The sequence below is a fragment of the Papaver somniferum genome, unplaced genomic scaffold (assembly GCF_003573695.1).
Source record: "Papaver somniferum cultivar HN1 unplaced genomic scaffold, ASM357369v1 unplaced-scaffold_137, whole genome shotgun sequence".
Lineage (NCBI taxonomy): Eukaryota > Viridiplantae > Streptophyta > Magnoliopsida > Ranunculales > Papaveraceae > Papaver > Papaver somniferum.
Window position 1 is genome coordinate 9407631 of NW_020622934.1, and position 13501 is coordinate 9421131.

The window sequence follows — 13501 nt, forward strand, 5'->3', positions numbered from 1 at the left end:
TCACCTAATCGCTGCTTTTACAGAGTTTTAAATTATTTGAATGATTGTCTTAATTATTTGTTATTCAGTTTGATAGGTTATGCTTGGTTTAATCTCTTGATAATCTATGCTTAAGGTTTACAAATAATGTTTGAGAATCTGTATGATTGATAGTGAATTAAAGATAAAAGAGGAATTAAGAATTGAATAGAGTTTTGAAATATTTATCATTCAATTTTGCATAATAGTGGAATCTAGTGTCTTGGTTACCTCTCGCCCACTTTGTTAATATTTTTGTATATAATTTTATCAAATCTTTAAATTTAATCTTCACAAGTCCGAGAGTTTGAACCTCATTACTACAACAACCCACAAAAAAAAACATCAATCAAGAGGCTGAGAAGGAATTTCGTGAACAAATTAAGGATCTGGAGGCGAAGCTTGCCGCATGTGAAGGTTTTGAGGCGAAGCTTACCGCTCGTGACTCCAAATATCGCAGGCTTAAGAGGCAATTGGCTGTCACTGTTTCCAATAATAGAAATGATGCTATTCGCGTCCGTGATGCGGCTATTAAGAAATTCTATGCTGATAATGGCATTCCTGTTTCTCAGTACAATCTTGTTGATGTTCCTCCCAACGAAGAAAGCTCTGATATCTCTGATAACGAAGGAGAAGACGAGGAGTATGAAGAGATTGATGAGGAAGATAATGGTTCTGGAACCGATGAAGATAACATAGGCGAGAAGTAGTTCTTTGTTCTTGCAGATCCTTTCTATCTTGTCATACTTGTAAATCCTTTGTCAGTTCTTTGTACATCCGATATTTTCTATCTTTTGAAATTTCTCCTTTAATGCAAATTCTTTACGTATTTAAGATCTCTTAATGTAAATTCTCCTTGTGATATACCTGCATCTACATAAAATAAATATTTCTTTCGAACAGTTGAATTTAACTTGTTGGTAATAACATGTATAATGATATTTACTTATGACTGAAAATAACTTGTGCACAAGTCTATCATATGGGGGCGAATAATATCCTTTTATATGCTTGCATTCCCATACTTGCCTATGTTAGTTTCCACCAGATGAGTGAACTAAGCAAATGTTTAGTCATAAAAGATTACTTGTTATCATGCATGCGTTATTTAACTTGTGCGGTGATCTAGGATGTGTCTATTTGTTTCGATTATTTTGTCTTACCTCATCTTAATGTACCTTATTTTGTTGCCTCAGCTACATTCTGTTTTAATGCATCACATCTATGCATTTGTTAATTTCTTCTTGTGGGAAATACCCTTCCCATATGCGAATATATTCGCAAGCTTAGTTTCTCTCTCATTAGTAAATCCTGCAAAACAATGATTATTAATTTCTGTGGGGTTTTTCTCATGAGGTCTTATTGTGCCTTCCTAATTAAAAGTCTTATTTTGCCTTGTATATTATTTTGTTTCTGTGCGACGAGATCGCAGGAGGCTTTTACATGTTCGTGTAACTGCCCATTGATCTCGCCTTATCATCTTTTAGTATTATTGCCTCTTCAACTCTTATTGACGCTCAAATACGACAAGCCTTAATACTCCCATGAGTAAAAAGTCTCATGATATTTGCATCTTTTGACACAATTCAGCTCCCTAATGGAGGGTGTCGTCCTTATATTCCCCCTGATTGCCCCTTCAAGGAGGCTTACCCCTACCGGGTTAGGGTGGGCTCCTCCCATCCAATGATGCAACAGCCAGTTGTTTTCACGACCTCTTATCCCTCTGACGATATGGCTTATGGTTACAAGACTGCACCTTAAGTGGGGTTTCTTCGGACCGAGTGCATCATAGTCAAGACTTGTCAACAACCGCCAGGTACGCTCGCCCCAGGCACTCTTGACTCAACCGTGTACCTCGGCGCCTTGATCGAGTTTCTGCACTCCTTAGGAGAGACCTTATCACCTTAATCTTTCGATATAGGCGCCTCTCCTGGATGGGCTTTTATTTCACCCAAAATCTCCATGAATCAAGCTCCAGGGTCGATGTAGCTTTCGATTGAGCCATGCTAACTAGGTTTTCCCAATTATGACCCGCGTTAGGTCTTATAATTTCCTTTTGTTGTATGTGAACTAGGGTGCACGCCATAATTGATTACCTAGCCTCCCTAATTTGAGTCTTTACTTATGATGCCTTCTATTAAGGTCTTATTTTTGTTTTTTTCTGGTGTAATATCATCATAAGGAAAAGATGTTTATCACATTCATATGTATGATTAATACAATTATGCTATGTTCTTTTCTTTTTTTTTTCTTATTCGCATTATTGACAATTGTCTTCTAGAAAATTTTATATCTAAGATTTTTTGCTTGCTTCTTTTTCCTTCTGCACTTCCTGAAGTTCCCGTATATTATCCAATACATTGATTCGCAAGAGTTCCATTTCTTTTGTTGTGCGAGAACTGCCGCAAAGAGCATATCTCTTCAGATATATTTGACTCCATAGCTCATTTGATGATTCTCATCTGTCAACTCATATCTTCCATCCCCAACTACCTTTCTGATTTTGTATGGTCCTTTCCACATTTCCTTTACCACTTTTCTGATAACGCGGTTTCTGCCTCAATACTAGACCTCCTTCATGGAACTCGTGCCTGTGCTCCCGTGCGGTTGTTATCGCCTCTGTGGAAGTCTTTCTTATTTCACCTTACTTATTGACAACATCTACCATTAATCTTTCACCTTGCTGACTTTCTTGTATATGTTGTTTCCAATTTCTTCTCTTGCTTGCACGTTCTTCACATTTATCAACATCAATCTCATGGCAGGTTTTCCCTTCAATTAAATCTCCTCTTATTACTCCAATACCTTGAGGGAGCGGGAACTTGATGCATTGATGGAAAGTGGACGCCACTCTTAGAATACCATGTAACCATGGTCTTCCAATCAAAGCATTATAGGGTGATTCTACGTCGACAACGCATAATACTATTTCAGATGATATGCTCTTTAGAGGAATTCACATTGTTACCTCTTCTTTTGGCTTATTAGTTGTTCCGTTGAAACCGTAAATCTTATACGTTGATGGGATAAGCTCTTCGTCTCTACCACCCATAGTCTTGTATGTGTGATAAAACAGAATGTCAACTGAACTACCAGGATCAATCAATATCCTATTGATGGCCCATGTGTCCACGTTCTCTTCTTCATCTTCTTTTGCCTTTGGATTGATTTATAGCTTAATTATAACCACTAATGGATTTTCATACGGTTCTCCTCCTACTGGTACTTCTTCTGAGGTAAAATAAATAGGTTGCATCTGCCATTCCTTCAAGGGTGATATTTTCGCAAGGTTCAGTATTTCTCTTCCATTACTGTCTCTTGCGAAAACTCGGCTCAAGATGTTATCATGGAAATCCTCTATGCTTTTGACTGAATGTATTATTGAATTACAATATAGATTCTTTGCCTTTGCTCCTACTTAAATCAAATATGTATTCCTTCCTTTCTCCGCACCGGGTGCATGACCTTCTGGTGGTGGTGGTAAATTCTGTGGTTGATGTACCAGAAAATGATTTAAATTCCCCTGATCAATCATTCTTGGTATGATTTTCTTCACATTCCTATAGTTGTTTGTCGTGTGGCCGTGGAAGCGATGGTAAGCACAGAATTCTCCACTTCTCCTTCCTGGTGGTGGCTCATTTTCCATATTTGGTGGTGCTGGTATCTCTTCCACCAAAATTATTGCTTCCCAGATTTTGTCTATTGGAGTATTTAGATGCGGCATCTTTATGTGCTCCCATACTACTTTATTACTTCCTTGATCTTGATTGTAATATTGCTTTTGACCTCCATATCCTTCTGGCTGGTTATCAAGTCTTTGAATCTTATTATTTCCTCTGCGATTATTGAACTGTCTTTCTCTTTCAAATTCTTCTTGATCCCGACTACCCATGGCTACTAGATGTTGTTGATATTCAACCATCACCTTTTCTTGTCTTCCTTCAGATGTGCTTGCAATTGTGTTCGTTATTTTTGGGAGTATATTTGCATTCCCATCTTTTGTACTTGCGTTCGCAACATGATAAGATTCCATTTCGTTCTGTTTCTCTTCAAGAGCAATGTACTCCTCCAGATACTCGCATAGCTCTGTCATAGATATGGTATTTTTGATTCTGAATATCTGTGTGTACAAAAAGTCTGTTTCCTAGAGTGCATTTATGAATGCTAGTATGAAGTTTCTCTCATCTACTCGACCAGTCATGTTACTACACATGGTTCTCTATCGCATAGTTAAGCTTCACAAGCTCTCATTTATCCTTCTTTGCAGACCAAACACTTCCTCTATTCCTGGGAGTAATACATTATTACTGATATACGCTCCTAGGAATATTGACTGTAGATGGTTAAATGACCTTATCGTTCCTGGAGGTAAGCCCTCGAACCACTTCAGAGCTTCTCTTGATAAGCTAGATGGAAAATACTTGCATAGAACCGCATCATGATCTTCCCACTGTAATAAAGATCTCACATAAGCTTTTATGTGTTGAAATATTGGGGGTATAACAACCACACCCAATTATTTCGATTAGCAATCTGTATAGACAAACTCCATTATACTTTTATGAGAATCAACTAGACAGTTAGACCCAATCAATAGAAAAGTATATCAAAGAGTTTTATATCTCTATCTCTTGATTTAAATCTTACTCAAGCAATCTGCGAGTCTCGATTAAATACAAGAGAGATAAACTTGGATGGTACCAAAGACCAATATCCAAGGATCAATCAATTTCCAATCAACAACCAAAGGTTGGATTTCACTATTGATCGATACAACGCACAACCTGTGATATTTCAATTATATAACAAAATATAATGCGGAATAGAAATAACATAGACATCAGAAGTTTTGTTAACGAGGAAACCGCAAATGCAGAAAAAACCCTGGACCTATTCAAGATTGAACACCACACACTATTAAGTCGCTACAGACACTAGCCTATTACAAACTAACTTCGATCTGGAGTGTAGTTTAACCCTAATCAATCTCACACTGATTCAAGGTACAGTTCCGCTCCTTACATCTCTGATCCCAGCATGATACTACGCACTAGATTCCCTTAGCTGATCTCACCCACAACCAAGAGTTGCTACAACCCAAAGTCGAAGACTTTATTAAACAAATCTGTATCGCACAGAAAAGTCTACAAGGATATATAAATCTGTCTCCCACAGATAAACCTAAAAGTTTTGTTCTGTCTTTTGATAAAAATCAAGGTGAACAAGAACCAATTGATAAACCGGACTTATATTCCCGAAGAATATCCTAGTATTATCAATCATCTCACAATAATCTAAATCGTATGGTAGCGAAACTAGATATTGCGGAATCACAAACGATGAGACGAAGATGTTTGTGGTTTCTTTTTATCTTTCCCTATCGGAGATATAATCTCAAGTCAATTATTCAATTGAACTCGTACGATAGAAAATGGCAAGATCAGATCGCTCAACTACAAGAGAAGTAGTTTCGCCTGGCTTCACAATCCCAATGAAGTCTTTAATTCGTTAATCGACATGGTCTCGAGAAGAAACCTACGATTAAAGGAGAATCGACTCTAGCAAACCAACTAGTATCACACAGGAGGTGTGGGGATTAGTTTTGCACAGTTGCTAGACGTCTCCTTATATAGTTTTCAAATCAGGTTTTGCAATCTAAGTTACTTTGGTAACAAAGCATCCAATAATCACCGTTAGATGAAAAACCTGATTTATCCAAGCTAATATCTTTCAACCGTTATATTGAAACTTAACTTGTCACACACAAATGAAATGCATTCATTTAGGTTTGAGTAACCGTACCTAAACGTGTACATTGGTTGGTTCACAAATGGTTGGCCAATGGTTAGCCATATGAGTGCTTTCATATTAACCGTATTCATCTTTCTCATAACTAGTTCAAATGACTCATAAGAACTAGTTCAAGAGTTGTTCAATTGCTTAGGTCTTTATACATAGACACAATTGAAACAAAATCGGTTTGATTCGTTTGAATCAATTCATGAACAATATTGCCACGGTTTGCAAAGATTGCATTCCTTATAATTTATTGTTTTAAGTCCATGAACTACCGATTTGAGAAATAACCAGCTTGGGTACGCGTACGGGCATGCGTACCTTAGCTACCGGATTTTGAGTTGGTTTTAGTTTCCAAACTCAGCAGAATTTTTCGGGTGAAAATTTCCGCTAGTACGCGTACCTAAGGTGACTGGGTTTTAGTCCGTAAACTCCAAACTCAGCAGAAATTCACGGACGTGAACTTCCGCCAGTACGCGTACGGGTACGCGTATCCAACCTGTCTCCTTCACCAATACCGCATGCACACATATGCACGCACTTGGTTTCTGGCACATGGATTTACACACTAATGTGTGAACACACTATATGCTTACATCCATAGGTGGTTACGTATTCTCAACTCTACATTTCAATCATTGAAACATTCTTCTATAATGTTGTAATAGTCGTTAGACATAAAGAATCGACTATCGTTATCAAAGCTATTTTCAAGATTGAAACGTCATCATGACTTTCGTCACGGGTAAAGATGAAAATGGTTAAAGCGAAATCTTACCAACACGTATTTTGAGAAAAAGATATGCGAGTAAACTCGGCTCGAAATAGCAAATGTGCATGTATGAAAACTATCATACTTATACGGATTTTGTCTCAAGAGTAGGAGATAGAGTAGATAGACTTTTGAGTGACAAGATGAGTTCAAGTCTCCACATACCTTTTATTCGGATGAAGTTCCACTAGTTCCTTGAGTAGTTCTTCGTCTTTGCAAGATAATCGCCATGGAGTCTGGAGCTCAACTATTCCTAACTATCCTAGACCGAGACTTAGTCATAAGTATACTAGAAATAAAGACATATAGTTTTGATCACTAATATTGACAAACATGCTTGAGATAACAACTCATGCGAGTTCGACCGAGCAATTCTCTAACAATCTCCCCATTTGTCAATTTTAGTGACAAAACTATCAATACATATAGATTATAAAATAAATAAAACTTTGTAGATTCTCGTCCACATGCTTGATCTCCTTGGTGCTTCAACATTACTCGAAATTCGTCTTTTCCAAGTACTCCCATGATTCCATAGATGTTCAATTCAACATCATAGTTGTTGAAGTTCCGTAGCCATAACAATGAGAAACCAAAAGCTCTCAATCATTGTTATACAATGTCATAGTATTATTACACAACATCAAAGTTATTATATCACAACTTCGACAACAATACTATGGTGATATGTATCACTCCCCCTTAGTCAATACTTTCGTCTCAACATGAAAACCACTCCCCCTTACATAATGACCCATGAAGCATGTAAATCATATGTATTTGTAGTGTGAACTACATATTAATTCTCCCCCTTTTTGTCAATAAAATTGGCAAAGGTACGAAAACGAGATCCTAATGAAATTTCCACGAAGACGCTTCAAGACCAAAGAAAAGTACATATCAACTTGTTTGGATGCAATCATAAAGCTGAGGCTAAATGCATTCATCAAGGAGTTTATAAAGATATAAGGTAACCCCTAAATAATTCCACAGCCGCACTCCCCACAAAGATATGGAAATTAAGCGCAAGTTCAAAAGAACTCTCCCCCATTTGATGTCATTCCAAAGAAAAAAACAGGATCGACCTTACTTTTGCAAGAAAAGAAGGATTTTATTGGACAACAAAAATCATAAAGAAATGATTTTCTATATCCAAAATTCTCAATTAAACTAACCAAAAGAGAACCCATGATTAATTTAATCGGAATACACAATCAAATTAAACACAAAAGTGATCAATTTAATTGAACATGCTCGACATAAGAGAACTTACGGAGTTACGACTATGTTAACCATAAAAGAATGATTAACTCAATCGTCTTATGCGCAACACAAGAAAGACTTATGGAGCATTGCAGTATACACATAAAATATGGATCAGGGAATGATCAATACTGCGGCATATACAAAGATTTATTCTATCTTCATCACTATTTGCATAACGACTTATAATAGACATAATCTTTGTCAACAAAATATTTTAACCTATCTTCCATAAAAAATCTAACTCCTTTTAAATCCTAAGTCATATGAGGCCCCATATTCAACGGTGAGAATACCTCTCTCCTCCTTCAACGGTGTCCCTCACCCACTCATAGAATTTCTCTATTCCACTTTTTCTGAAAGAAGAGAAAAAAAAGGGCTTCCTTCACAAAATTAACAAATTTAATTTAATTAAAAAAAAGCTAAACCTAACAGTATCCTTATTTTCTCTTTCATTCACCGCGTTTCTTTTCTTCTCCGTCATTTCTTCTTCTCGATTCTCTCTGGTTTTTTTTCCTGATTTACTATTGATTTATTTTTGTTTTTATGTCGCAGGTGATATACTTTGATAGGAATCTGAAAAGGGGATTAATTCTTTTGCCATGCAATTCTCAAAAAGATCAGATATGATTCAAACCCTAACCCTAATGCGTTTGAATTTATTTTCGTTTGATGAAACAAAAAAAAAACTTACCGATGATCTACCTCTCTGCGTAGCCTTATTTACCTCTCTTCTTTTCTTCATTTATTTACCTCCAGGTATCATATCTATCTTTGTGAAAAGGATATCCTTCCTAATTTGAGCGTAATTCTTTTCTTCTCCGTCATTTCTTCTTCTCGATTCTCTCTGTTTTTGTTTTCCTGATTTACTATTGATTTATTTTTGTTTTTCTATCGCAGGTGATATACTTTGATAGGAATCTGAAAAGGGTATTAATTCTTTTGCCATGCAATTCTCAAAAGGATCAGATATGATTCAAACCCTAACGTGTCTGAATTTATTTTCGTTTGATGAAACAAAAAACAAACTTACCGCTGATCTACCTCTCCGCGTAGCCCTATTTACCTCTCTTCTTTTCTTCATTGATTTACCTCCAGGTATCATATCTATCTCTGTTAAAAGGATATCCTTCCTAATATGAGCGTAATTCATAGCCTTTTACACACTGTCACTGAAGTTCGGGCACAAAATCATTTGACAATATAGTGAAAATATAGTTTGGTTAGCTAATATTGATTTTTTATCGTCATCTTATTCAGTTTTAGGTTAATATAGGGTTCTTTAGTTTCCTAATAGGTTAGGATAACAGAAAGAGGGAGAGCAGTAGAACCCTTAATATATTGTGAATGATTTAAAGCTATAATTTTGCCGCAATCTTTTTAAATTTTAAACTAGCTGCGTTATCACTTCTCTCTAACAAATTTTCCTCCATTTATATTAGCATTCAACTTTTGAGAATCAAGCATGAAACCGACACCATCCTTGCAGGATTAGGTGGTAAGCATTCGTGATCCGGAGTTAATTAACTTCATATTGTGGATGTACAAGCTTTACATATCAGGGGAACTTTCAGGTAGGGACTTTTCTTAATTTACATTAATTCTTGCATTACAATATTTCGTAGTAGGGAATTTGTTTTTCTTCTGGTCAGTATTTAGCTTCTGAATTTGCATGTAGTGTTAAGCTACCAAACCAGATAATCTGATGTTTTTCCCCTTTGGATTTATGCTTTTTAGAATTGGTAAGAGGAAGGTGACCCATTTATACTACAAAGTACAAGCGCGTACATGGGAGACAACAGATTGTTTGGTCATGATCCTTGCATTATGGTACCAAGTTAATGTCATCTATAGTATTCCCCACTCAGAAAAATAGTTGGGTGAGTGCTACATGATAATTTTCTATATAGATCACTGTGTATTAAAATAATTCAATATCTTCTGATTTTTTGTTAATGAGATTTTAAAATATGTTTTTTCGTTTTGGGTGTGAATTTTTTGAAGTGTTTGTTAGTTAATTAGGTTCATGTTGAACACATGCAAACATGATTTCATCAAATAAAATGAGTAGCATGTAATCTAAATAAAAAATTTTAACCAGAAATAGCCATTGTTGGTCAAATCATAGATATAAACGTACAGTTGTATTTGTATCCTAATTAAAATTGCTGTAAGTTTTGTTGCAAGTCGCAACCAATTATTTTCATTTTCTTCTTGAATTGTATAAATGTAGGTAGCAAAGAATTTGGAAAAGACGGTGTGTGATTTCTAACCGACGGATAGAGAACTTCAGGTGGGTTAGTCCGCTTTTGGTTCATATATTTCTTACATATATTTGGTAACATACCTGCTTTCCTTTCAGAAGTTATAAGGGAATTTGAAAGTATGCTAGAGCTGGAGATTGGTCTTAATGATCTTTCACCTTTTTTGGTTCATGGTGGAGTTATAGCTTCAATAACTACCATTATATATCACTCGATTCACTCCTCTTACCCTCTCTGCAGTGCCTTCTGATGTTGATGTTGAAAATTCAGGCTATAGTTGATCAAATAAGTCGGTAATAGGACAATACGGAGTATTTTTCAAATCCTTATAATGGTTTGTGTTATGTGATTCTTTACTGCCGTGTTCATTTGGTTTGTGTTGTAGCCACCCACTTTTTTTTTCTCCTGATCTCCGGTGTCTGTACACAGCCAAGTCACTACATTATGTGAACATTGTTTCTTGAAGGTACTTTTTTTCTGACTAATTTTTTTTCTTCTTAAAACTCGAATTGTCAATTATATAGGTTAACTTTTATATACGTATGCTGCATTTGCAATTTTTGAATCAATTATACTAGAAGAAAAATAATGATCAGTTGTAATGCACTGGCAACCACCTCCAGGAGATGCTTATAGATGGGGAAAAAAATGTCCAAAGGTGCCAAAGTCCCTTTTGAATAAACGCCTATTTGGGAATTAGTGAATCTTAGCCGAAAATTTATTTGTGCAGGGAATTTATAGAGAAGATAACGTTCTATAATGTTGTTTGCCTACGGACTCCAAATATTTTCTTCTGGCTCTTAAATCACTGTGGAACTGTGCCCCCGATACCATACAAATTTAGGATCGCGTCTTTAAAAACTCCTTTTCAAGTACTCCTTCCAGATGTGGGGTTCTAAGAGATAGCCAAGCATATGGGGGTGCACGCAGTGAGGCAACAAACCGGTTCGTAACACTTTCTATGTGTCCCAACTATGCGAAGAGCACTACTCTGTGATTTGGCAAAGCTTGAGAGATCATTGCTATGGTAAATCTTGAGAGATCATTGCAGTGGATGTGGCACACTAAGCTGATTTTAGCACTCTGAAAAGGTAATACTTAAATACTTATTTGTTCTCAAATTAATCCTGTATACGTGGAGACATGCTTTTATTGTGCACGACTGGGAAAAAGTCAAAAAAAAACAAATTGACAGTAGGAACAATTCAAATGGCAATGTCGTATCTATAAGTATACATAGTACGTCAGAGCATTGTCTAAAGGAAGTCAAATGGCAATGCCTACGCCATTTTTGATGAGGTACCTTACCTCAGACTCTTTTCTTTCCAAGTACTGCCACAAATTTGTGATGACATGACCTAATACGTTAATAAAAATCGGTTTGGATTTGTAATTTTCAGACTCGGGCTACTGGGCATTGCACCTATTAATACGTTTGGTGTTCGCTATCTTATCATTTTGTTAGATACCTAATTTATATGAGTTAAGTGTATATATAAGAGAGCCTTTCTGGGATCTTAACCTGTGTCCAATTTCTTTGGATGATACTCATTTATAGAGATGAAAAATTGCCATCATGGAGTCTAAATCAAAAATGTTAAGGATGCACTAGGATTGGGCGAGGCGAACACCAAATAAAAATTCTAAGCGACGGGGCGAGGCGTAGCCGAGCCACACCAAATACAACTCGACGGGGCGGGACGAAACCCCACGACACCAAATAAAAAATATGCACGACCGGGTGAGGCGAAGCCACATCATACAAAACAAAAAATACGGTTAAAAGACAAAAAAAAATGATGGTGGATAGTTTTATGGTATGTCCGGTGCGTAGCGCGGGCGTAAAATCTAGTTGACATAATAGGCTTAACTTTTGTTTGTCAACAGTTCATCGATCTTGTATCAATACTTGCATATCAACATAAAAAAGAGATAACTTTTGACATCATACGGGACAACAATAGTTCACGGAGCAAACACACATATTGCAATATATAAAACCATGAAGATTAATACTGCAAAAATCATCTTCCAAACCATTTTTTTTTAGAATTTAAAAAAATAAACCTAAAAACATGAAGTTGAAATCGTTGGACATAGCTATGTGTACTCACAATAATGGCTATTCCAAACCCTAGTTATTCTTCCTAAAACATAAGAGATAAATTCTTATAAGAAGATTTACTAGATAAAAGAACAATTTAACACCAATATAAAGAGGCACGAGAAACTACTCATCATCTTCATCTCCGGAGACCATGAAGGTGGAACGAACTTTGTTCATGCCTTCTTTAATCTCGGGATACTTGGCATCAATCACAAGTAATTGTTCTTGGACACAATTTACTTTGGTATTCACCTTACAAACACCTTTGTAAATTTGGCGAAGAAGCTTCAAAGAAGAATCACTCGAGCCATCAATTGTGTCACATCTTTGTCTTTTGCAATCATACTCCCTCATTCGACTAAAAGTACATGGACGAACAAGTTTGGGAGTCCCGATGGAAACGGGCTCAATGGAGAAGTTGCGACAAATACGCTCAATCAAGCAAGGGTAGCCTAACTTCTTGTCGACGGAAGTCATATCCAACATTTGATAAATAATGAATCCACAAATGACTAGATCATTGGTTTCTGTCTCAAGGTAATAAACCAATTCCGCAAACTCACGGATCCAATGAGAATTTTCAATTGTAGAAGAACAAAGGTTAGAAATACCCAATTTTCCAAAAGACTTTAAAGAAAAGTCTAGTTCACTAGTAGGGAATTTTCCTCCTTTCCACACAACACTTTTACCACAAAGACCTTTTGAAATAGTTTCATAAGAAGGTCTTTCATCGATTGGTCTAGGAAGGCGAAAATTACCCAATGGGATTTTCGTAATTTTCGTAATCAATTCTCTATTAACTAGAATCCTTTTTCTATTGACCATGGTCTTGAATTCCATGTCTTCACGAACAATATCATACATGTTGGCATAAAAAATTCTAGTAAGAGTATCAAAACCTTCACCAAGACCATCAAAGATATTTCCAAGATTGAATTTTTAAAAAAAAGTTAAATCCTCCTTATACCCACTTGTATTATCCAATTTCTTTTCTAAAATAAACCCAGTAGAAGAAATATTTTCAAATACATTGCTGGAGGATTCATCCACAAATCTAATCCTAATAGAATTTTGTTCAATAGGAAGATCCATAGAAGAGGATGAAGAACCTAGGTTATTTGAAAAACCTTTTGAACCCTTAACACTCTTCATGATTCTAGAAGAATATAAGGGAGTGGGTAAGAAATTACTTACTTGACTTTTATCTTGAGAAATCCTTTCACAATTGTTCTTCAATCAAGCTTTAATGGAGGGAATACATGAACCCTAGAATAGTTCACG

The 13501-nt window shown here is 36.1% G+C and overlaps 1 long non-coding RNA gene across 2 annotated transcripts; it reads left to right on the forward strand.

Moving 5' to 3' along the window:
• Positions 1 to 8395: 8395 nt before the first annotated feature.
• LOC113334494 lies at positions 8396 to 11274 on the forward strand. 2 transcript variants are annotated; one of them, XR_003352844.1, is made up of 5 exons: positions 8396 to 8654; positions 8750 to 9423; positions 9587 to 9729; positions 10083 to 10579; positions 10844 to 11274. It is a non-coding gene; the product is annotated as an uncharacterized LOC113334494 (long non-coding RNA). The 2 variants fall into 2 exon arrangements; XR_003352843.1 differs by having other exon boundaries at positions 8396 to 9423.
• Positions 11275 to 13501: the final 2227 nt, after the last annotated feature.